Here is a 25293-nt window from a genome sequence, read left to right on the forward strand (position 1 = left end):
TACCATAACCACTGTTCTGCCAAACGGCACGAACAGAATCCGACAGACAGAAATATTAATATTTTTTGCCGCCTCTACAGAATAATTTCAGCTGTGCAAAGCTGTGACACACATGCAGCAAACCCCTGATCATAAACCGTTTACATGCTTCATTTAAAACTGAAAAAAAGCTCTTTTTCATTGCTCTATTATTTTTTCCAGATTGACACTAATTACTTCTAATGAGATGGCATACCATCCGTTTGTGACTCTATCAATTAACTTTGAGAGGAGAAATGCACACAAGCTTAACACTCCCACTCAGACGCTCTCGCGTTTCCGACATTAGTCAGAATATTGATCTGATTTCCAGGCTAATGAGGCACAGAGGTGACTCTCGCTGCTGGCTGGACACTACGGAGGTGTTAGGACACAAAATTACTCCTGCTGCACTCAACTCGACAGAGAACTGTGCTTTAGAAAACACGAGCTGTACGACTGGTGCAGAGACACAACACACACATACTGGTGCAACACTGAACGGGATTGGCACAAAGACGTGTTTTCTTTTGGGTTCTGTTTAGGAATTATAATAACATTTGTTACATTTATGTAGTGCTTTTCACAATTCTGACTTTATAGCTCACAATTTCACTTGTCTGTGTATATTGTGGTCTGAAAAGATTGCTTTTTTTTTTCCCCACCCACCTGGACTTATATCAGCAGAACTTCACTGTCAGAGAAATTTATTGCATTTTGATGAATGAAATATATAAATAAACAAACAAATAAAATGCATAGATGAATCATGCACAATAAGACCGGTGACATTCACATTTGATTTCATGTTGCTTTGAAAAATGTGTTTATCACTAATCCTGTTGCATTATCTCCCCTCCTCTTTTTTGTGCATGCCAGCATTCATTTCCTCTGTTCCTCTAAATGCAACTGCCTTATTATCCACCAGGCGAGAGAAACATAATCCAGTCCTTTTCGCCAGACTCAGCGTGATAATAATAGTCTAAGGAATGAGATTGCAGAGTTCAGCGTTCATTTGACGGTCTCTCTGTCTCTGATCTCCCCATCACGACAGCAACCGGCGTCTGACCTTTGGGCCTCACCGTGGAGCTCCACGCTGGCAGACCAGCTGTTCAGAGCCTCAGCTGGCTCGCTTTGAGCTGCCATGATGCATTGCACAGCAGCCCTCCTGCCTGCGCTACACCGTCCACTCCTGTGCCGGTCTCTCCTGAGCTGCTATCAGTCGAGTTATACATATTAATGAGCGCCGCTCTATCTGATTGAGAAGACTCCTAGATTTCGCCTATGGTGAGGGACGCAACTGAAGCACTTGTTGTTTCAGTCCACCGGCATACCGTAAATAAAACTGACATCCAGATGATTCTCACTAACGTCAGTAAAAAACCTTGAGCTTTGCCAGACTGGCAGCCATATGGTCGCGCACAAGAATCAATTCGACAGAACAGCTCATCACCTCAGCAAGCAAAAAAATAGAGAAACCGGCGAGTACTAAAGCACATTTCGCTCTAATGCAATCTCAGTTTACTTATAAAGCATGATAAAACAACAAGAGTTGACCGCTGTGCTGAACAACTAAAAAATCAAAAATAAGTACAACAGAATTAAATATGCACACAAACACAAAAAGTGAACAAAAACACACGCTTAGACCAATAATTATAATAAGCCTTTTGAAAGAGACATTTTATTTTTACCCTTAAATGCATACCTCGGGTCGTTAGCGATAATTATTATAATCTGCAAACTTGAAATGGCTTAGCGATTTACTGAAGAGAGCAAGTACTAAACACAATCAAATACTAGTGTCACTGTCTCTTGATGATGGATGTGGTCAAGAAGCTGTCAGTGATCAAAATATTGATTTTGAAGACGTTGAAAATGAGTTTGGAGAAAATGCTCGAGATCGCGAATATGAGGCAGATGCTGAATATACTGGTAAACGAACTCTGACGAGGACAGATGATGATGTATTAAACATCTGCTCAAACTGAACACTTCCAAGCTCCAAAAGGTAACGAAATAGGTTTTATTTTATTCTTCTGTAAGTGTTACTCTAACATCAGCAGTTTTATATATCATCGCGACAGGTACAGGTCTATCCATGTTAAATATAGATTCGTTAACGACCCGAATATGTAAGAATGTTTGGCGAAACAGTCATGCATTTAAGGGTTAAAATTGTTCTGATAGTAGCCTAAGCGCTACTAGGCTTGTTTTTCATTTGCAGTCAAACTTTTATATAATATTCTCATGTTAAATCGTTAATCGTACATAAAATTATCATAGCAATTAGTTCACCCAAAAATGATAATTCTATTATTTACTTACCCTCATGTCACTTTTTTTGTCTCATGTCAAAAAAAACTATACTAAATTACCTGCAATTACCTATAAGAGCTCATTTTAACTGATTTAAAACATACAAATTAGTTTTATTGTTATAAATGAGTGTATTATCATTAAATAAGTTAATGAGTTAAAATCATCCAAATATAAATAAATGTTACCATTTTCAATCTAGTAAGCCTCTTTTAAACTGCAGAAAACAAATTATATTTGATGTTTATTTTCTTTCTTTTTTATTATTATAATTTTTTGAGGGTTTTAAGTGACTATGCAATAGAAGTCAGTAAGGTCCATGAAGTGCCAAATCATTCAGTATGACTCAACTGGTATATCTCAAGTCTTCTGAAACGAAGCGATTTTGTATGATGATTACAAAAAATGTAAACGTTTAATCACTCTCAAATCAAACATTTTGAAGATATAAGCATTCAAAACGTACAGCCTCTCACTTCCACCAATAAGGATCCATGGTTTTGATGACATCACTCTGCACTTCAGCTTCTCATCAGATTCCATTCAATCAAATTGATCTAGAATATTAAGCTCCGCCCCCTACACTAAATAGACACAGAAGCTGCGGGCTGAAATCAGTCACTAGTTCACACATTTACTCTTTTCTACATGGTGAATGGCACCGTGCACTATATAGGGGATAGGGAACGATTCAGACAGTGTAAATAAGCTTTCCACTGAGGCGAATAAAGAATAAAGAAAACATATCGGACCCGTTCTCTGCACACAATACTATTTTTAAAGAGATATGGAGGAGAAATGGTTAGAGATTAGAAGGAAACTGTGGCTTTACTGAGATCAATGCTCTGGCCAAACTGTGATATAAATGAAACGCTATTGGCCATTTTTTAAAAGGGGAGGAGCTGTTCGATATGTCTTCCTGTTTCAGTGGATATTATGTTATCACATTGAATGCTGCATGTTTCAAGGCACTTCAGGACCAGAGAATCACAGCAAACCGACACCAAAGAACTAGTGCTTATGAGAGAGCCAACTGTGTTGCCAACTGTGAAAAAATACAGCACCTGAACACACCAAAAGGACTACAGGCGACTGTCAACTAGCACACAAAGAAAAAAGATAATAGGAGATAACTGTCTATTTAAGCAGATATATTCATCATTCTAAAAGGGAAAGCGAAACTAAGACTGCAGGTATACAAACCATAAACAAAACTGTTTTTTATGTCAATCACACTGATCACGTTCTTTATTTTACTCCGCTCATGTTATGAAAATATTTTCGCAGTGTTGCTCAGATTAGATGAAGTAAAATTATAACAGCCTTCTCTCTGTTCAGTTTTGATTTACTTGCTCGCTTTCATCACTTTTGCTCTTGTTCTCGTGCACTGACTCGTTTGCAGCCAATCAGTTCTCTCTTTCACACTGACGGCCCAACGCCGATTCTACATGTTAAAAAAAAAAAAAACCTGACTGACTACAACTAGCCAATGGTGCAGAACACACCAAGAAAGCTAGGTTGGCTTGGTGTGCTCCTGGCCTTAAAGACTTCAGAGAAGTCTCTATCGATCATTGACAGATTGTGAAGAAATTAGGGTGGCCTGCGGGGGGTCCAGCAGTCTCTCTCATCATGGTAACAGTGAACCCGTTGGGTTTCAGCTCGCCGGTCCCTCCACAGCCTGTAGGACACACTCACTCCGACTGAGATTAAATCACAATTATTGGTCTTCTTTGCCTAGTACTTATCACAGCCCTGCAGGGGCGCGCAATAACTAGAGCCGCAGCGCTCGCTCTGTAATCGCCAATGCCACTGGTGAAATGAATGGATAGGGTTGCCTGCTTTTACATAAAGAGAGGTAAATATTTAGGCTTCAACGCAGAAAGGTAATGCCAGTCGAAGCGTACTAATGTACAGGCTTCAAAAAGACAGAAATTTGTGCGTTGTGTTTATGTAGCATCAAAGCGTGAGGGTGAAGAGGGCACGCGGGCGGTGCCATATCTCAGACTGAAAGCTCAGGTCCACGCTTTCTAGAACATTCGTCTTCAGCTGACAGACTCAGGATGCCTGTTGTTCTTTCCTCTGTCATGAGCGAGAAAAAGTGGACAGTCTATGGCGAGGGTTCTCAACCCTGGTCCTCGAGGGCCGCTGTCCTGCAGAGTTTAGCTCCAACCCTGATCAAACGCACCTGCCTGTAGCTGTCTAGTAATCCTGAAGAGCTTTATGAGCTGGTTCAGGGTTGGAGCTAAACTCTGCAGGACAGCGGCCCTCAAGGACCAGGGTTGAAAATGCCTGGACTCTATGGAAATTTGGCACGTGTATGTGAAACAATACTAAATTATGTTTTTTGAAAATGTAAAAATGCAGATTGTTTTTTGTGAGGGGTAGGTTTAAGGTTAGGGGATAGATTATACAGTTTGTACAGTATAAAAATCATCATGCATATGGAAAATTCCCATAAAACATGAAAACTGTGTGTGTGTGTGTGAGGGGGGGTACATTTAAATTAAATTGTATTAAATTATTAATTATTTAATTAATAATGTAATTTAAATTTAAATGATTAATAATTAATAATTTAATTATATATTTTTTAATATGGGCAGTCAGTGTGAAATATTAAGCAGCTTTAATGATTGGATATTGTTTAAGGCAGTGTTTCCCAACCTTTTTCAGTCCTGGCACCCTTTGAAATTTTTCAAAATTTTGTGGAACGCCCCTTGCATACATTACGCTAGAGCGGATTGCTCACGGTTCGGTTTGTATCACGGTTTTAGGTTCACGGTTTCGGTAGAGTTCGATATTTGCAATGTTCAAGGAAAAAAGAAAAGAAAAATAAAGAAAATAAGAACAAATAACTTAAATACAAGCAGCAGCACAAATAAATACCATCGAGTAAAGATACTAATAAAATAACCAATGCTTTCAGGTTTTTCAGGTAGGTGTAACATTCGTTTTCAGGTACAGAAATTGAATTAAGTAATCAAATGTAAAATAACGGCATATTTAACTGTTTAAATGAAAGATAAATCCTTATTAAACTTACAAAAGCTATTCAATCAAGAGCAGTGAGTGATGTCCTTTTCTTTTGTTTGACATTAAACAAACAGCAGTAAAGGCTACTGCCCCTTTAAGACCTAATGCAGGGATATGTGTCACAGTTCACTTAAAACATATACAGACTCTGTCTGCTTGGATACTTATCAAGATGGACATGTTGACATACTTTTTGTGTGAGTTTGTCCGTTTAAGCGCAAGACTTGTAAGATTACTCAATTTTTGCACGCTGTGAGACGTGTGCGCGCTTTCGGATGATGCACAGAGACAGATCTTCTCATGCACAGCACGTGCTGTTCTCATTCGTGTCTTCTGGCTCTACACCCGGGTGATGACGGCGAAAATGACTGGTAATATTTGAAACATACGGCAACACTCACATTGAACAAAATTTGCATAGAGACCACGTTTTTCTTTTATTATCGCTGTTGTAATGTATCACTGAGGAGCCAGCACGTGTATCCATCGACAGAAACATACATAAAGCGTTATTTTCAAGTTAAAACCAATATTAAAGATGCGTCAAAGTGCGTACCAGCACCTTTTACACGGTTGGGAAACACTGGCTTAAGGTGCAGAGTGTAAATTTTAGCGGCATCTAGTGGTGAGGTTGTGAATTGCAACCATCCACCATTCACCCCTCCCTTCCATAGCACAGAAAAGCTACGGTGGCCCAGTGGAGAAGTTTGTCCGTTTAGGGCTACTGTAGAAACATGACAGCGCAAAATGGTGGCTTCACTGTGGAGATAGAAACGGCTCATTCTAAGGTAATGAAAACATAACAGTTCATTATGTAAGGTCTTCATACACCACTGATAGTGAAAATAGCATATTTTCTTAGTGATAGATGCTATGTACACTAACTAGTACAAATGGCAATATGTGCTTTTTACACTGTTTAAAAAGCAATAGATTTTATTTACAAAAAAAAATAGCTAATTATACTTATGCTATTTATACATGGTGTCAGATACTATTTGCTCCTCAGTGTTGTACATTAAATGGTATGCAATAATAACAGAGTGTAAATTGTTATATTTATTAAAATTATTAAATGGATGCCACCTTAGTGGGACAATGAGGCCCTCCCTACACCTAGATGATAAACATAAAAAATAAAAGAAATCATGTACATCTTAAAGAAAATCGTGATGTTGCTACAGAGACCATGTTATATCTTATGCTAAAACAAGGATTGTTTACTACAAATAAAATCAGACACTAATTAGAAAAAAATGTAATTAGAATTTACCTAATTTAATTTAGTGTGAACCATTTGCTCCATGATTTAAGCAAAAACTATGAGATGTAATTATAATCATAAATGAAAAGCAACAGCATCTTTATGCATTCATGTGTGTGTACCCTTTTCCAGAATATGCACACAACATAGTTCACATTTTCTGATTCAACAGTTAGTTTTAGTGAAGACACAGTCTAAAGAGAAAATCTGCATTATAATCAAACATTTTTGCGCCAGTCAATGCAAAACAACAAGAGTAACCTTTTCACGTTGCCCGTCATGCATAAATCATTCTGACAGCTGGGAGAGGATGCAGAAATCTCTGGAACACAGCTGATCGATGCATTACATCAGTATGCACCAATACAGCCGCTAAACATGCAAACGCACTCAATCCCTCATTTTAAAGAGCGTGAACTAAACGCGACAGCACATTTGTGAAGTTATCAGAAGCAACCTGTAGACTCACTCCAGCGCACATCTGCCTCCGTTACATCACACGAAGTTTGTGAACGAAAAAAACATTTCTGATGTGTGATGCATTATGACCGTCTGCTCTTGTCCGTTTGAATGTACACTCACCTCAGCTGCGTGTCAGCGAACGCGAGAAGTCGATCTGGAGGTGTTTGGGTAGATGGACGCGCAGCGCGTCTCCGGTTCATCGCTTCACTCTCTCCTGTCATCGCTGTGGAAACAGCAGCAGAGCTCAAGTTCAGCAGCGAGTCAAGTGCATTTCTGTGTTTCCACACGCGGGTTTGAGCGGAAGGGTCCTCGGGACATCAGTATTTCTCAGAGGAGGTGACAGTGAGTGAGTCATGGCGCCGCGCCGCCTCCTTTACGCACAAACTTTGCTGCGCTCGGAGCTCGTGGATGTGGACGTGGCTATTGGCCAGCTATGGAACATCACCTCAAAGGAGAATGAATCAGCTGCTGACGCGATTTCGGGTTAAAATAGCCTACAGCGTCTTGCAAGTGAAAATAGACATGAGAAGGGTGATTCCCCAAAGCTCCACAAGGTTCATGAACTGCTGTTACTGTTGTCCTGAGTGAGAACCTTGTAATGTACGAGTCATATTTCACTCCAACATAAAAATCAATTATATTTCATTACAGGTAATAAGGACTTGTTGGGAAATGAGCTTACATACATGTCATGGAAATGCAACACAATCTTCATGGTCTTTTTCTTTATGTAGACAGGCTATAAGATGAAATATTACCCAGATGTGTTTTTGTGAGAATCGCTAATAAGTTCAAGCAAAAATGAAAACTCACCATCCTGTCTTTGGTTTCTTCTCTTGAATGTAAAAGGACACGTTTTATAGAGTGTCCTACTCCTGTCCATAAAGCATGCTGATTTTTTACTGCCATACTCAAAAAACACTACTAGTATCAAAATTGGTCATGTCCGTGCCTTGTTGTTCACTGATCATCTTTTCCTCAGTAACCCTCAAATATCTGTGTGTGTGTGTGCGTGTGCGTGTGCGTGTGCGTGTGCGAGCGAGCGCGTGCGTTTGTGCGTGTGTGTGGTGTGCATGGTGTTCTGAAAATAGGACGCAAAGTCCTCACAATATTTTTAATTATTTATTTTTCCAATATTTTTTCAAATGTATATTCATGTCCCAGTTGTCACATTTTCCTGGTTAAATAAACAGTTCTTTAGGTTTATTTTGTACAATTCTATTTTGTATTTTTGCATTAACTACATAATTATCATATTTATTAATTTTAAATCTCATCAATTTACTATACACATTTGTTTAAGCATTTTTATATCTATTCTAAAATAATAACTAAAGGCAGTAACAGTTAAAAAAGCCTAGAAATCTAGACGCATCCTAGCGGCAGCAAATCTAATCTGCCGCAAGTGTCGTCAAGCAACTCTCAATACCCTTCTGAGCTGTAAACGCCAAACTTTGGTCGGGCCAATCACATCGTGTATAGAGACGGTGGGCGGGGCTTAACATAATGACAGCCGAGTTGCTCTTGCGTGCTTCTAGTAAACACAGAAGCTGGCGAACGGCGGTCTTTCGAATCAGCTTTGACCGCGACTCTGGAAGACTTGGAGTTAAGCTTTTCTCTGAGAAAAGAACAAAGAACGGCACTGAAGTCATTCTTAAAAAGGGAAGATGTGTTCGGAGTTTTGCCGACCGGATACAGCGAAAGTTTAATCTTTCAACTATAGCTTCGCTTCACCTTTGTTGCTCTGGTTGGTTGTAGCGCTATCCTATCGCGTGCAGAGGGAGTTTGAAAGACAACCGTTTATCCCGCCCCTCAGATTGAGCTGTCAATGGTGAGTTTCCTGACCAAACATCTTGATGTGGGTCTGGCTTGTCAGGCTAGATTTTAGGCTAGTTTGATTTTGACGGGACATAAAGAGATACCTAAGTGTGTGAGTTGTTTTACTTCGTTTTTCCATTAAAGTTGTCATGAAATCAAAATTGACCATATTTACTTCAAGCAGAACGATTCGAAAATGCGCACAAAGACAAAAGCCGGGATTTATCGCACAGACCAATTATATCCAATCATAACCAACCATATTAAATGATAGTGCATTGAAAGCATTGCCTACTCTCATGTGACTTTCCCCAGTTTATTCTCAATTACCCTCCACTAAACCCAGTGAATGCTTAAGGGGGTCTGTTAAAAGTCAATGGGCTCAGGGGAGGCAAGAGAGACATGAGCGACTCCACTGAGCCCATTCTGTTTCCACCAAAATTACCCGGAACAATTTGTACCAGGAACTGTACCGTGAACTGTACCCCCCCCCCCCCCCCCCCAGACCTGCAACTGTCTGCGTTTCGACCGCGATAAAGTTCCGTGAAGATTAGGCAGATTAGTCCGGTGATGTAGGACTGCGCGACTGCTCCTCCAAGTCAGTCACGGACAGTAATCATTTTTGCGTGTACCGATTGAAAGATTTAGTGGACTGTTTACATGAGACGTTATCTAAACCGATCTGGTGTTTACATGTGATGACTTTCAATCGCAATCATTTTGTCACAAGCAGTTTGTCTGCCGCACCAAAAATGTCAACGCTGTTTTCTCCAGCAGCTGGACTGTGTTAACTGTAGCCATAGCAACTCTTAACGGCCACCAGGACTAATACAGTATTATATAAGCTATTTATTTGTTGTAAAGTGTAATAATCATCTCAGAAAAAAAAAATTCTTCTGTCAGACGCAGTTAAAGTAAAAACTGCCTGGGGCAATATACGCTGTGTTATTACTCCAACATTATCTTCATAACTTACGAAATAAAAGTTTACCCCTCAGAAAAATGTACTTTCCTCTCTTGTCAACATAAGTGCGGTGCGCGCTGTCACGTCATGTAAGGACGCACACTTAAAAGTAATCGGTCAGGTCGTTTACATGGTGAAAAATAGACTGTAAAAAAATTAATAACGAGTATAGAAGAGATTCAAGCTGTGCTGCTTTTGCTGGTTATGTATAGGTTTACTAAAGAGGTAATTAACAACGACAGAAAAGAGCACTAATATGCAGATTCAGCAGCATGCAGCATATTCAGAAAGCTTGTAAAAATGACAATGTATATTATTATTAGCTATTACGGACATTGCACGTGAGATGGCTGAGACGAACGTGCGCCATCAGACTGAGAGCAAGACTGATATTTACCGAACGCAGAACGAACCTCGCAAAAGACTTTTAAAAATGCTGGTTGAAATAAAATGCTAAACCAATCAGCATGTTCAGCGCCCAAGTCCCGCCCTCGAAAGTTCCTGAACTTTGAAAAAGTACTACCTCGCGAGCAGGGCTGTTTGGAGGGGGAAATATTTACCCGGAACTTCGTTTAGACCCTGATTCCTGCGGTCAAAACACACCGAGTACCACCCAAAGTTCCTGGGTAAAGTTCCTGCGGTGGAAACGAAGCTATGGACACTTCACATTTGCTGTAACTTCACATCTTTGTGTAATTATATTATATATCATTAAATTCATCAAATTATTTGAGAAGGTACTTCCTCCCTTGCCTCCTCAGTGGAAATGCCAGATGGATGGATGGATGGAAATGGATGGATGGAAATGCCAGATGGATGGATGGATGGATGGATGGATGGATGGATGGATGGATGGATGGTTGGATGGATGGATGGATGGATGGATGGATGGATGGATGGATGGATGGATGGATGGATGGATGGATGGATGGTTGGATGGATGGATGGATGGATGGATGGCATTTTATTTCTGTTCACTATTAAGAGTCTGGTGATTGTTAAGAGTTCTGCATTTCATTCATTTCTGTTTTAGAGGTGATGCAGTCGTGAAATATAATTAAATGACTAATTCGTAATTAGAGTATAGGAAAGTACAGGCGTCCAACAAATCTGTGTTGTTTTTCACAGCCCTAATCGCCCCAATTAAATCAGCTTTACAAAGACGAATGTGTTACAACACCCCAGCGAGCAAACCAATGTCTTTAATAGGAAAGATTTAAATTAGGAAGAAACAAACACAAAGTGACTGTGTGACTGGCATATTTAAACTCATTACAACAAATGTACAAAGATTTCTACATTTAGATATCAATCTCACTAATAGCTGTGAGGTGTCACCCTGTTTTTAATGTGACCATTACTAAATCTGCCTACAAAGATTTATTGTATTGAACGTTGCCTTTTAGATCAATATTTCAAGAAAGGCATTCTAAAATCATAAATAATTGATCTCTTTTATATCATTTAAATGTTATGACCCTAAGTGCATTCTTCGAACAGAGGGCTTGTGATGCAAATGCATATTTTGCATACCCATTTATAGTTCAAACTAGTTTTTTTACTTTTCAAAAGAAAATGTGATTGGGATTTATCTGTAAAAAACTCAGTCACAGTTATCCTAATTTCACAGTTTAAGGAGTATAAAAATAATATCAATAGCAGTGACGCTTTCCTTAGTAAAAACGTGTAATAATAATAGCTGTCAGCAGACAAGTGTACAGGTATAAGAATCCCTCATGAAATGATGAGTAAATGTATGACCGTCTGAAACGTTGATCACTGTCAGTGGTTGTGAACCTGAGCGCACAGAAGCTGAAAGCGGCAGTGATTCACTGTCCACCCACTCCATCAGTTACTATAAAGATCTGTTCCAAAAACAAGTGAGCTGTCTACATCACAGGTGCGCTCCGGACACACAGGCTCCTTCCAGTTCCAGCTGCCTTCCTAGTCTTATTTTGGACACCTTTGTTGTTGTTGTAGTTGTTTCCCTTGGGGAAATTTGTTTGCAATTGTTTCCACATGCGTAATCACAACACAAACACAAAAAAACACACATAATACACAGAAAAACAATATACAATAAGACTAACCTAAAAAAAAATTTTTTAAAAAAGGAAACACTGCATATGTAGGCCAGCTAGTAGTTGCTGTGCGAGTAAACCTCGCTCCTCTGATCTCAAGAGACGCTCAAGTGACTGACATCAGAGGTTGCAGCCTTTAGCCTCCTGGTAAGAGCGTCCGACTCTCATGCTGGTGGACCCTGGTTCATGTCCCGGTCCGAAGGAGGGGTTACATTGGTGCCGTGACCCGGATGGGAGTGAGGTTTAGGGCGGTGAGTGTAGCAGAGGCCAGCTAGTAGTTGCTGTGCGAGTAAACCTCATTCCTCTGACCTCAAGAGACGCTCTAGTGACTGACACCAGAGGTTGCAGCCTTTAGCCTCCTGGTTAGAGCGTCTGACTCTCATGCTGGTGGACCCCGGGTCATGTCCCGGTCCGAAGGAGGGGTTGCATTGGTGCCGTGACCCGGATGGGAGTGAGGTTTAGGGCGGTGAGTGTAACAGAGGCCAGTTAGTAGTAGCTATGCGAGTAAACCTCATTCCTCTGACCTCAAGAGACGCTCTATCGACCACTTGGATTAGGTGGTTTTAAAAGGAGGGGTTACACATATCCTACACTGAAAAGGCAAAAATGCATTCGGATAAAAAAAAAATTCATCTAAAACTTGGTTCTGATTGTTGTATAATAGACTAAACCATTTTTATAAACTTGTGTTACTTGGTGTTGCCATCATGTGACAAACAGTATATTTTGATTTACATTGGCTGCATGCATTTTTGTGATTCTTGTGTAATTGCATTTAATTCAGCAACTTATAAGCACCCTGTTTTACCGTTGTAACTTACGATCCACTGAGGCGAGGTTGTGAGAACCCAAGTGCAGTCCTTTTATTTATAGTTAACTCAAAATCCAAAATCATAACATGGAACCAAGACTTGACTTGAACAAACTTGCCATAAACAGACTTGACTTCAACTCACCACCAGTGGGTTACAACATCTAATATCAGACGAACCCTAGTTCAGTAGTCAGGGCACTGATCAGGGAGTCAGCCCATTGAATTATGTCCTGATCAGTGCCCTGACTACAGAAATAGGGAGCTGATTGAGACGCACCCAAAGACTAAAGCAAACATGAGGGCTTCAATACACAAGGGCTAATGACAAGACAAGGGACACCTGTGAACAATGATCAACCCATAAACCAATGGCAACATCACACAGGGCGTGCGTCTCAATCGGCTCCCTAGATCAGTAGTCAGGGCACTGATTAGGACATAAGTCAATGGGCTGACTCCCTGATCAGTGCCCTGACTACTGAACTAGGGAGCTGATTGAGACGCGCCCAGGAACACAAGAGGGCATGGAATCACATGACAAAACCAAGAAGTGCATGACAAAACATGACAGTGAACATGATAACCTAAAAACATGACCTCAAAAACATGAAACATGAAGATGACACCAAAACACCCTGTGACAACTGTTGTTATTTGTTTTAAATTTGTTGTTCAGGTTTGATTTTATGTATAAAGTTTGTGTTATTATTATTAAATATATCTACAAGTTTCAGTTGACTATAACCCCAGTTTGCATACAATGACATTAGGGGTAAACACTTGTTAACTTAAAGGGATAGTTCACCCAAAAGTGAAAATTCTGTCATTAATTCCTCACCCTCATGTCGTTCCCAACCCGTAAGACTTTCGTTTATCTTCAGAACACAAATTAAGATATTTTGAATGAAATCTGAGAGCTTTCAGTCCATCCATTGACATGGATGTTGTCATCGTAACTATCCTTGACGCTTCAAAAACTTCATAAAGCGATCGTAAAACTAATCCATATTAATTGAGCGGTCTAGTCAGAATTTTCTCAAGAGTCTTGATTGCTTTATATGATTATCAGATTTAATTTAGTCTTTTATTCACATATTAAATTTGATCAGCGAACATAAACAGAAGCTCAACCGATCCTGCTTGACGCTCGAGAACAAACCTCATTGGTTCCTTCTGAAGCTCAAACGTGCTGCTTAACACGAGAATGAACCTCACTGGTTCCTTCTGAAGCTCAAACGTGATGCGTAACATGAGAATGAACCTCATTGGTTCTCGCTGAAGCTCAAATGTGCTGCTTAACACGAGAACGAACCTCATTGGTTTCTTCTGAAACTCAAACGTGCTGCGTAACACCAGAATGAACCTCATTGGTTCTTGCTGAAGCTCAAATGTGCTGCATAACACGAGAATGAACCTCATTGGTTGCTTCTGAAGCTCAAACGTGCTGCGTAACACGAGAATGAACCTCATTGGTTCTTGCTGAAGCTCAAATGTGCTGCTTAACACGAGAACGAACCTCATTGGTTCCTTCTGAAGCTCAAACGTGATGCGTAACACGAGAATGAACCTCATTGGTTCTTGCTGAAGCTCAAACGTGCTGCGTAACACGAGAATTAACCTCATTGGTTGCTTCTGAAGCTCAAACGTGCTGCGTAACGAGATTGAACCTCATTGGTTCCTTCTGAAGCTCAAACGTGATGCGTAACACACGAATGAACCTCATTGGTTGCTTCTGAAGCTCAAACGTGATGCGTAACACACGAATGAACCTCATTGGTTCCTTCTGAAGCTCAAACGTGCTGCGTAACACAAGAATGAACCTCATTGGTTCTCGCTGAAGCTCAAACGTGCTGCGTAACACGAGAATGAACCTCATTGGTTTTCACACGTCTAGCGGACATACTTAAACTTCTGTTTAATGCAACTGATGTGTGAGTTGATGAATTTTTACAATAAAAGGCTAAATTCAATCTGTGATAAAGCAATCATGTCTAAACTAAACCACCCGATTCAAATGGATTTGTTTTATGATCTCTATGATGAATTTACTGAAGTGTGAAAGTTGCATATGCTGTTAATGGAGGCACAGAAATAGCTCAAAATTCATCAAAAAGATATTAATTTATGTTCTGAACATGAAGAACTAACCCTTTAAGCTACTTTCCATGTAGTCTGCATAATGAGTTCATTCCTGATAATAAGTAAAGCAATAAGTGACATTCCCTTTGACTGCAAGGCATTCACTTGGTTTTGGAACAGACCTTCAATATACTTCAATATTTTCTTCTTCTTCATATTATTTTACCTTGTTCCTTTATCACAGTCAATCCCGGGGGACCCGAGTCAGTCTTCCTAAAGCTCAGGCCAGGCTATGATTGGATTGACATGCTCGTGTTCAGGAGTCTATTGGGTTTTGCTTTTGCAGGGTTTGGTTCAGGGCTATATTTATCTGTCTTTCTCCTTCGGATTTATTGACTGCCCTTGAGACGATTTACATTAGATGATAGTAAATCTTGAAGATCTTTGTTTATGTATAAACAAACTGAATGTGCAGAAGAGGTCATCTCAGGTGTCTTTTGTGCTATTGTTCAGTATTTGACGGGCTCAGATGGTCAGGAATCTTATCAGAACCCCACACACATTTATTGTTATAGTTAAGCTATTCACTCTCAGGTAAAGAAAGGGCATTTTTAAATTAGTCCTTTTAATAAATTTGACACTAAAGGTGACTGGGACTTTTTTAAAAGCACTTTATTAGACAGCTTCTATTTATCCAACTGATTGTGTCTTTTGTCTTCATGTCAAGTCGTCCCCAGAGTCCATTTCCTTACCTATCAAAACCGCACACAAGCCCATTCTCACTCCAGCCCTAATGTGCTATCACCATTTGTCTCACAGTTTTGTTTTAGAGGGAAACACAAAGTAATCAAGTGGGTTTCTACACATTATCATGCCTTCCAGCTGTGGTATTCCGCTTTCTCTTTCTCTCTTTCTTGCGCTTGGTGTCTCTCATCCTCCTCTTTGTCTTTGGCTGCACCCTCCTCTGCCTCAGGAAGCGCCGTCTTATCGCCACCTCCCGAATCTAAATCACCATGACAACTCTTAGGTTGTATTTATCTCCTAAATCACTGCTCAGGAATAGCTTTAGATATGAGAGGAGAGGGAGGGCGACATGCATCTTAGAAAATGATTGCAGTCGGGGGGCCTCGGTACAATCGAGGCCCCCACCCACACATCCAAATCTGCATTGATATCCATCAAGGGTTGCACAATTCACCCTGCAGTCGAGTAAGAGATGGCAAGAATGAAACGGCGTGGAGTGATTTGAATAAACAAATGTCATGGGTCTGGGTTTCCAACATGAGGACCGGTATCATCAGCAAGCATGGAAAATAGGTTTCAAATGGAGTTTGAAGAGAATAATTAGTGATAGTTCAGGCAAAAAATTAAAATCATGTAATTTACTCTCAAGTAGTTCCAAACAAATAAACTAATTAAAATAGTCCATGCAACTTGTGCACTATGAAGCTTTGTGTGAAGATTTTTTTTTAATTATTAACATGCCCTATTTGTTCTGCGAAATTAGAAAATAAAATGTTTAGTAAATAGGGCTTGGGCGTCATGACGTCATTACTTGGCGTGGCGGCCATGTTGATGGCATCCTTTACTACTACTCGGACTACTGCGCACTGTTTATAGACGTACTCCCTCTCAGTCGTGTGTCTTAATTTGATTATTTTGGCGTTATTTCAACTATGGTAAACCGTTGCTGCATTTTGGGGTGTAACAGCGCGACACATAATCACCATGGGAAATGTCGAAAATGGATTAACTTTCCACCACTTTCATGCTTGGAGGCGCAACCACGGACAAGAAGTAATAACAGTACGATGTGCAAAAAGCAAGAATTGTCACACAATCAGATGTTTTTTAGTGTTTATTTGCAAGTAGTGCAACCTGAGAACACAGAAATGTGGAATGCTTCAAGGTAAAAGGTTACAAATAAAAACGGAGTGCAAGTTGTTGCAGTTTATATAACAGAGTGCACTTTATATAACAATAATAAATAAACTTTTTTTTAAATTAATTCTTTCAATACTATATAAGCAAATAAATAGGTATCTATAAAATAACAACAAAAGACACAGAAAATGGAGGAAGTGCAAATTATAAATATAGTAAACAATAACATTGCAATAACAAATAAAAACGGAGGCAGAGCAATTTCTTATATAATAAAAATAATAATATATACTTTTCGGTTAGACTTTATTTCGATAGTCCACTTTAAACATTCTACTAACTATGTACGTTTTCAACAGCATGTCAACTAACACTAATTAGAGTATTAACTGTACTGTTAGTAGACTGGTAGGTTATGGTTATATGTGTTGGGGTTCGGGTTAGTAGAGTAAGTTGAATTGTAGTTGCAAAGTTACTTATAGTCAGTAGAATGTCTGTTGGGGACCAACAAAATAAAGTTTTCGTCGTCGTCGGTGCTCCGCTCTTTCTTTGGAAATTCATGTGGATCCAAAACTTTAATAGTTCCGATTTTGTCTCTATAGCGGTCCCTACCTTCCCTATTTAACGTATCCCGGTAAATTCCACATCCCTTTCAGGATTTTAACATGTTTTTTCTTTCTCCCAACTCTGCTTCTCCTCATTCGACTTGCTGTATGTTTACATTCGCGAGGCCATCAACATGGCCGCGACGTCCCAGAATGCAACACGGCGCCCAAGCCCTATTGTCCAACAAAACAGAGAATGACCACTAAAAATACAGAAAATTAAAAATTATTAAAGGGGCATCTGCAAACTAGAAAGTAAAGTTTGTTAAGACAAACTTTGATTTTGGCTTGACAAAACCGTATGTAAGTTTAAAAGTTTGGACAGAACACATGCTGGGTTAAATTAACCCAGTGGCATTTTAACCCAGCAGGCTGGGCTGTTGAGAAAACTCAAAATTTGCTATTCTGGGTTATTCTTGCTGGGTTGTTCTTAAAAAATCATGAATCATAAATGACAATCATGAAAGAACAATGGAGAATGCATGTTTAGACTGTTAAAACAATCATTTTTATTGGTTGACAAATGGTACAATACACAAATGTGTTAAAATTGGCAACAATGACAACTACAAACCTAATATATTCTGTCAATTTATTCACGTTGAAATCAAACTTTTATTTTGACGGGTTGCCGTGACTTTGAGTCTCTAGAGCCCCTTTCACACTGCACGTCGGACCCGCAATATTCCCGGAACATTGCCGGCTCGCCTTCTGTGTGAAAACAACCACGTCCCGGCATTGATTACCGAATTCGACCCGGGTCGGGGACCTAGTAATATTGCGGTATTCGACCCGGGACGAGCGCTGTGTGAACAAAAGCCGAAACTAATGCCGGAACGTGTACGTAGTTATCGTGCGACTCCTAGAGCTTGTTTTTTCAATAATACAACCCTGCAGTACCAGAAGAGCTCGTCGGTGTTTTAAACGCAGAGTGTTCATATACAAAAGAAACTAAAAGGAAACAAGCAGAAATGTGTGCAAACTGGACACAAGTCGAGACCACGGAGCTCCTTACTATCCGCGCTGAAGCGGAGATCGCTCGCCATTATACGTCACATCCGGATGTCACGTGTCAACTCGACCCGGGACCGTTAAGCGTTGTGTGTGAAAGCGCACATATTACGGCATTTCGCTGGCTGTGTGAATGGACCAAATCTAGCGGCCCGGGAACAAATGCCAGGTCGCATTATCCGTGTATTTGCCGGAATCGCAGTGTGAAACGGGCTTAGGTGTGTTCGACATCGGCTGCGGCTGGATGCATGCGATCGGCGAGAGTAGCCGAGTGCAGGCGGGGAGGAGCTGCAAACGGAGACGTGAAGTCGGACACTTTCTGCTTCCCGTGGTGACGCTTTCACTGCGTTTGCAAACTTTATCACAGCTGAAGTTAAATAAATGCAATATTTCTCAAATACACAGATGTTTCAAATGATATTTTCATCCAATACTTTATGTACTGCTTAATAAAGCGTCTATTTGGACAAGATTAAAGTTCAACATATAAACCTACACTATCAATGAAGTGTTGTCAACGGTTTTTATCAGTTTTAGTTTGATAAACATGACAATATAACATCGCGACTACATGAAAAGAGGTTTTACTGTTATAAATAAATGATTTGTGAGCATTAGCGTGACATAAGTTTTTAGAATAAACACGAAACGCACGTGATCGCTGTCATACGGGGAATCGGCCAATCGTGGATCAGCTGTGTCGTCATCAGAGCTCGAGCAGCCTCCTGCAGCCACCCTTGAGAATCTGCAGCGGCTGCATCAGCCGACTGCTCTCGAATCGCTCTCGCGGTACTTTGTTGACATACGTCACAGTCACGTGCCGTCGGCGCTGTCTCAAGTCGGACAAAATTTCTAACCGGCATGCACTGCCTTAAGTCAGCCGCCGATCGGTCTGCGCATCGCTAGGTGAAGTCGAACAAGCCTTCTGTGTTCATGATATGACACGCGCCCCCGTCATTCACACAGAGACGCAAAACATGGAAGAGTAACGTTAATATTTAAATAGTATTTAATATACACAGACATTCGTATATATTCGGCTACAGTCTGGAGCCCTGCGTGACGCGACTGAACGCAGCTGCAGGACCAAATATAGTCTACTTGTGAGTCGATGCTACACAGATACTTTTGTCACATTTTTTACATTTCATTATGTACTTGGTACCGAAGGACCGGAACTTGTGACATCCCTACATACAACCATGTTTAATTTTCGTAAGGGGATCATGGTTCTGTGTAATCACAAACTATATTAATCTAACGTTATCGTCTCACATGCCTAACCTAACCTAAACTAACACGAGTCAGTTCATTGCATTGGATTCTGAGGTAAAACTTTTGTCGTCTTAACGTCATGTAAGCTTAAGAACTGTTGCCGCGAAGAAGAAAAAAACTATAATTATGCTAATTAAAATGATTATTAATGAAAATATATAAACTTATCTTAAAACATCTGCAACCAGTGGCTTTGCCTTTTGCATTGTCCTTTCAAAATGACAGTTTGGGAGCAAATTTAGACAAATCAAGGCGGGAAACACGTGAAACAACCAAGCGCTGGGTAGAATCAACCAAGCATTGCGACCCAGAAGGTTTAACCCAACGACTGGAAATTTGAAATTACCAATGGTGTTTAAAATGTGATCAAATAAACCAACAAAAATTACCCAACAGTTTTAACCCAGCATTTTGGGTTAAAAAAATAACCCAGCATTATTTAGAGTGTACATTTAGTGAAGTAGAAAGAGAAAGAAGGCAAGAAAGAAAGACATTGCTAGCCTGAATTAACATGTTTTTGCACGTTGCTAGCATGAATTAACATGTTAACATATTCTAATACTTTGCTGGCATGAATTAGTATGTGTTGCTAGCATGTTTCAATTATAATGTTGTTGCACATTGCTAGCATTAATTAGAATTAGCATGTTTGAGGAGATTCCCCCCTTCTATGTAAAGCGCTTTGAGTGCCTTGAAAAGCGCTATATAAATCGAACGCATTATTATTATTTATTATTATGTTTGCTAGCATGTTTCAATAACATGTTTTTGCACATTGCTAGCATGAATTAGCATGTTTTGCTAGCCTTTTTTGCAACAGGTTTGCTAGCATGAATTAACATGTTGTAAACATATTCTAAAACTTTGCTAACATGAATTAGCCTGCTGCTAGCATTGTTTAACAAGTTGTTAACATGAATTGCCATGTTGCTAGCATTAATGGTAACATTATTTAGCAAATTTTTAGCATGTTTTAACATGTTGCTTTCATTAATTAACACATTGCTAGCATGTTTCTAGCATGATTTAACACATTGCTATCATGCTGTTAGCATTATGATGAACAAGATATTGCATGTCACATGAATCGTATCCATTGGATTTACAACATGTGAATTCATCCACTTCTTCTGAAATACATGAAAGTAAGTGGCCAATAGGAGTAGAGTAAACGTTAAAGTTACTTATACAATATGTATCTGATATGAATAAAATGTGTTGTCTAATTATAATAAAAAAAAGATTATAACTGTCGCTTTCATAGACATCAGGTGTATTTTACAGACTCGAACTGCCTGGTTTTGCTGGTACTTGTGTATATTTAAATGCCTGAAACCTAAAATGAACATTATGTGGTTGAAAACACTGAATAGTTGCTGTATATGACAAGCGCTGTGCGGCAACCAATGCACAAAAGCACATTTGAATTTAGTATTGATCATTGAATTTTATTGATCATGTAATGTGCTGAATGTTTCTATTCACACCGGTTTCATCGTACACTCCATGGACCAGCCAAGGCTGATCACACCTGTTTGATCGTACACTCCATGGACCAGCCAAGACTGATCACACCTGTTTGATCGTACAATCCATGGACCAGCCAAGACTGATCACACCTGTTTGATCATACACTCCATGGACCAGCAAAGACTGATCATACCTGTTTGATCGTACAATCCATGGACCAGCAAAGACTGATCACACCTGTTTGATCGTACACTCCATGGACCAGCCAAGACTGATCACACCTGTTTGATCGTACACTCCATGGACCAGCCAAGACTGATCACACCTGTTTGATCGTACAATCCATGGACCAGCCAAGACTGATCACACCTGTTTGATCATACACTCCATGGACCAGCAAAGACTGATCATACCTGTTTGATCGTACAATCCATGGACCAGCAAAGACTGATCACACCTGTTTGATCGTACACTCCATGGACCAGCCAAGACTGATCACACCTGTTTGATCGTACACTCCATGGACCAGCCAAGACTGATCACACCTGTTTGATCGTACACTCCATGGACCAGCCAAGACTGATCACACCTGTTTGATCGTACACTCCATGGACCAGCCAAGACTGATCACACCTGTTTGATCGTACACTCCATGGACCAGCTAAGACTGATCACACCTGTTTGATCATACACTCCATGGACCAGCCAAGGCTGATCAAACTTGTTTGATCATACACTCCATGGACCAGCCAAGGCTGATCACACCTGTTTGATCGTACACTCCATGGACCAGCTAAGACTGATCACACCTGTTTGATCATACACTCCATGGACCAGCCAAGGCTGATCAAACTTGTTTGATCATACACTCCATGGACCAGCCAAGGCTGATCACACCTGTTTGATCATACACTCCATGGACCAGCCAAGACTGATCACACCTGTTTGATCATACACTCCATGGACCAGCCGAGACAAGATATTTATGCATTTTATTTCTTTATTTTAGAAAGCCGCCAGACTGAACATGAGCTGTGAATGTATGCTGTGAGCGCAGTCGCGTTTACCTCATCACGAGAGATCATTCAGCTCATTCATCACAATGAATGGAATCTGACTCCTGCTGCGTTTGTGCCATGACACTCTCTTAGCGGCTAAATCACATATTGAACAGACACGTCAGTTTTTAATTGTAGTATCTGTTTTCTAACTGAACTGATTTTATGAAAATGAACACGATAGAGAAAGTGATCCAGTAAACCAGTAGTGGTGGCTTTGGGAGTGGCCTTGTAGGGCAGCAAAGCATTCTGGGAATTGTTGTCTTTCATCCCCATGAGACAAAAATACACTTTCTGTCTTTTCTCAGTCTAGAAGGCACCAAATAAAATAAAAAAATCACATTTCTACTACATTAATGACCCATTTTAAATACAGATTCATCTTCCCAGCGCTGAAGTACCCCTTTAATATACATCATATACATAATTCGCACACCATATATATTGTTAAATGTACCTGATTTTTCATATCAACAGAAAAATATAGCGGGATTACCTGGCTTCTCTTGAGACTCCCCTGCTTCAGGGAATAGTGATGATAATGATTGGACACAAGGTAGTTTGTAATGTCAGAAACACCAGTGATTTCAAACCATATTTTTGAGACTGTCTTTGGTTCCCTGAGAAAATACTCAGCAATTGTGTTGACTTAATTTGCATGTGGTTTGACACATATTAAAGACACCACACAGAGACATATAAACATCATTAAAAAAACAGATTTTCACCAAAGGAGGTCTTTACATTTCTATGTCTTAAGATACTGCATGCTAATAGATCTGTCATTGGCATTTCAATAGCTTGACAGTACTTTAGTGAATATTTTTTTAAACATTAGCTTTTGCTGCATGGAATAAAGCAGCATGGACATTCGAGATTTATCCTTTTGTGTTTCACGGCAGAAGGAAGTTGTATTAGTTTATAACGCATGAGAGAATTTTATATTTTGGGGATGAATTATTCCTCCACCGGATTGACATACTAAGGAATTGGCATTTTCTCTAAAACAGTGGAATAGCATGGATCACTGGGATGGACCACCATGAACCTTTACTTTGCCTACAGTGTTGTAATGAAACTGTGTCCCAACTGTGACCTCTGCAGATTGAGGGCTGGTCTTTTGGGGGTGTCTCCGACTCAGAATTGCTTACTTTACGAAGCTCTGCAGAAGACCTGCATCTTACCAAGTGAAAAAATCAGCTAAATCCACACTGATATTTTCATGTTCATTTACTTGGTGGAGAATGCAGGCAGAAAGGCAATATGTGCAAGAATATCCACTCCTGAGATACTTGTCAGATGAGCAATTATGCGAGGTTGAAGTGTCTTCTAGCTAAAAATGGCGGAGGCAGAACCTTCAAAGGGTTCCGGGAGAAATGAAAATCAATTTCAGGGTCATTTGACTGTTAAAAGTTAATGAATGGAAAAGCATGCAAAGTCAAATGCTGCTGAGCAAATTAATGAATTCTTCTTTCTCGTGGAGACGCTTCCTGTGGTGGACCTTCACACAGACTCACAGTTATACTCACAAATGAGCCCTTTTCAACAGTCAATAGTCTGGATAAACAAACGTTAAACATTGTTTTGCAGCAAAATGGCTATACCTTATATTAAATGCAACCCAGAATACATGTTAATAGTGGAGGCTGGAGTTAACTGACATCTTTTTACAGTAAAAACAAACCTTACAGAATAACGTTATTGAACATCTGCACCATTATTGACTAGGGGAAACAGAGATGCAGTTCTTTGGTCTAATAGTATCGGCACACCATATGGGCTAAGTCTCACAAGAACCTCCTGTTTGAAATATGAAATTTTGCTGGATGTTGAGCCGGTTGCAAAATACCACCTAAATGAAAAACAAGACGCAATATATTTATATTTAAAGGAATTGTTGACCCAAAAAAAATGAACAAAATCCTTAAAATTGTAATAAAGGCTATTTAATGGCTAATCATCATAAATTGTTTATGCAAAACAATGATTAAGTAAATAACATGTTATGAAACAGCAAAAATATTAAACATAACCTACAAAAAATATATTTAAAAAAAATGCATTAAAGTGAAAGTAAAAGATGACAACTTACAATCAAAAAAAGTATAGCAATCCACCCAGCCCACACACACACACACACACACACACACACACACACACACACACACACACACACACACACACACACACACACACACAGATTTTAATTTATATATCTTAAACAAATCAATCAATCAATCAACTTTATTTATATAGCACTTTTACAATCACGATTGTGTCAAAGCAGCTTCACAGTGTCAAACAGGATAATATTGCGACAAAATTAGATTTGGCTGTACAGTCGTACTAGAGAAAACAGTGATGTTATCAGCTTATTTTAATTTATCATACAAACATACACACACACACACACACACACACACACACACACACACACACACACACACACACATATTAATTTAATATATTTTAATGTATAATTATATAATTACATACACACAAACATGTATGTGTGTATATATATATATATATATATATATATATATATATATATATATATATGGTATAACTAAGGTAATTTTAAGATTTGACATGACCAAAAACAATTCACTTCATTTAATATTAGATAAAACCATGTTAAAAACAAACACTGCTAAAGAAAAACAAAGCATCTAATACTTTCCAGAAATATTGCCCTTGTAATGACTTCTCTGTGTGAAAACTATCACACAGAGATGGTAACTCTCTTGAGGCTCTCCTATTTTCCTAATTGTTTCTGATTAAGTGATTTTTTTATCACTTTATGTTGTCTCCTACAGATCAGACTAATCGTTACGGTGTCTGAGAGAGTCCTGGTGGAGTAAATTACAGTGTGTAATGTCCAGAAATGTTCTTTGTACCAGAGAGCCTTTCAGCTTTCATCAGCAGAACAACACACAAACACACACCTTTGACCGATATCACGGTGTACATCCTCAACACAGCGCTGTATTCCTCAAATGATCAATAAACAACTCTGGCAGATGAAAACCGAAACCTTGAACTTTGAATTGTCCGGGAGCGTTAGGGACTGTTTGAACAGCAAACTGCCTCTTTTTGGTCCGGTACCAATTAAATACATTTTGGTTGTGGTTCTGT

General features: G+C 39.5%; 1 protein-coding gene across 3 annotated transcripts in view; it reads right to left on the bottom strand.

Moving 5' to 3' along the window:
* Positions 1-8102, bottom strand: part of adra1aa (adrenoceptor alpha 1Aa) — a 30549-nt gene extending 22447 nt beyond the window's left edge. The window contains exons 1-2 of one of the 3 annotated variants that reach the window (XM_067414439.1): positions 7910-8102; positions 7217-7319 (exon numbers count right to left, since the gene is read on the bottom strand). The gene's annotated coding sequence lies outside the window, so the exon portion shown is untranslated. Of the gene's footprint in view, positions 1-7216; positions 7683-7909 lie in introns of those variants that run through there. The other 2 variants (XM_067414440.1, XM_067414438.1) reach the window with 2 other exon arrangements.
* Positions 8103-25293: the final 17191 nt, after the last annotated feature.

This window comes from Pseudorasbora parva, chromosome 13 (assembly GCF_024679245.1).
Source record: "Pseudorasbora parva isolate DD20220531a chromosome 13, ASM2467924v1, whole genome shotgun sequence".
NCBI lineage: Eukaryota > Metazoa > Chordata > Actinopteri > Cypriniformes > Gobionidae > Pseudorasbora > Pseudorasbora parva.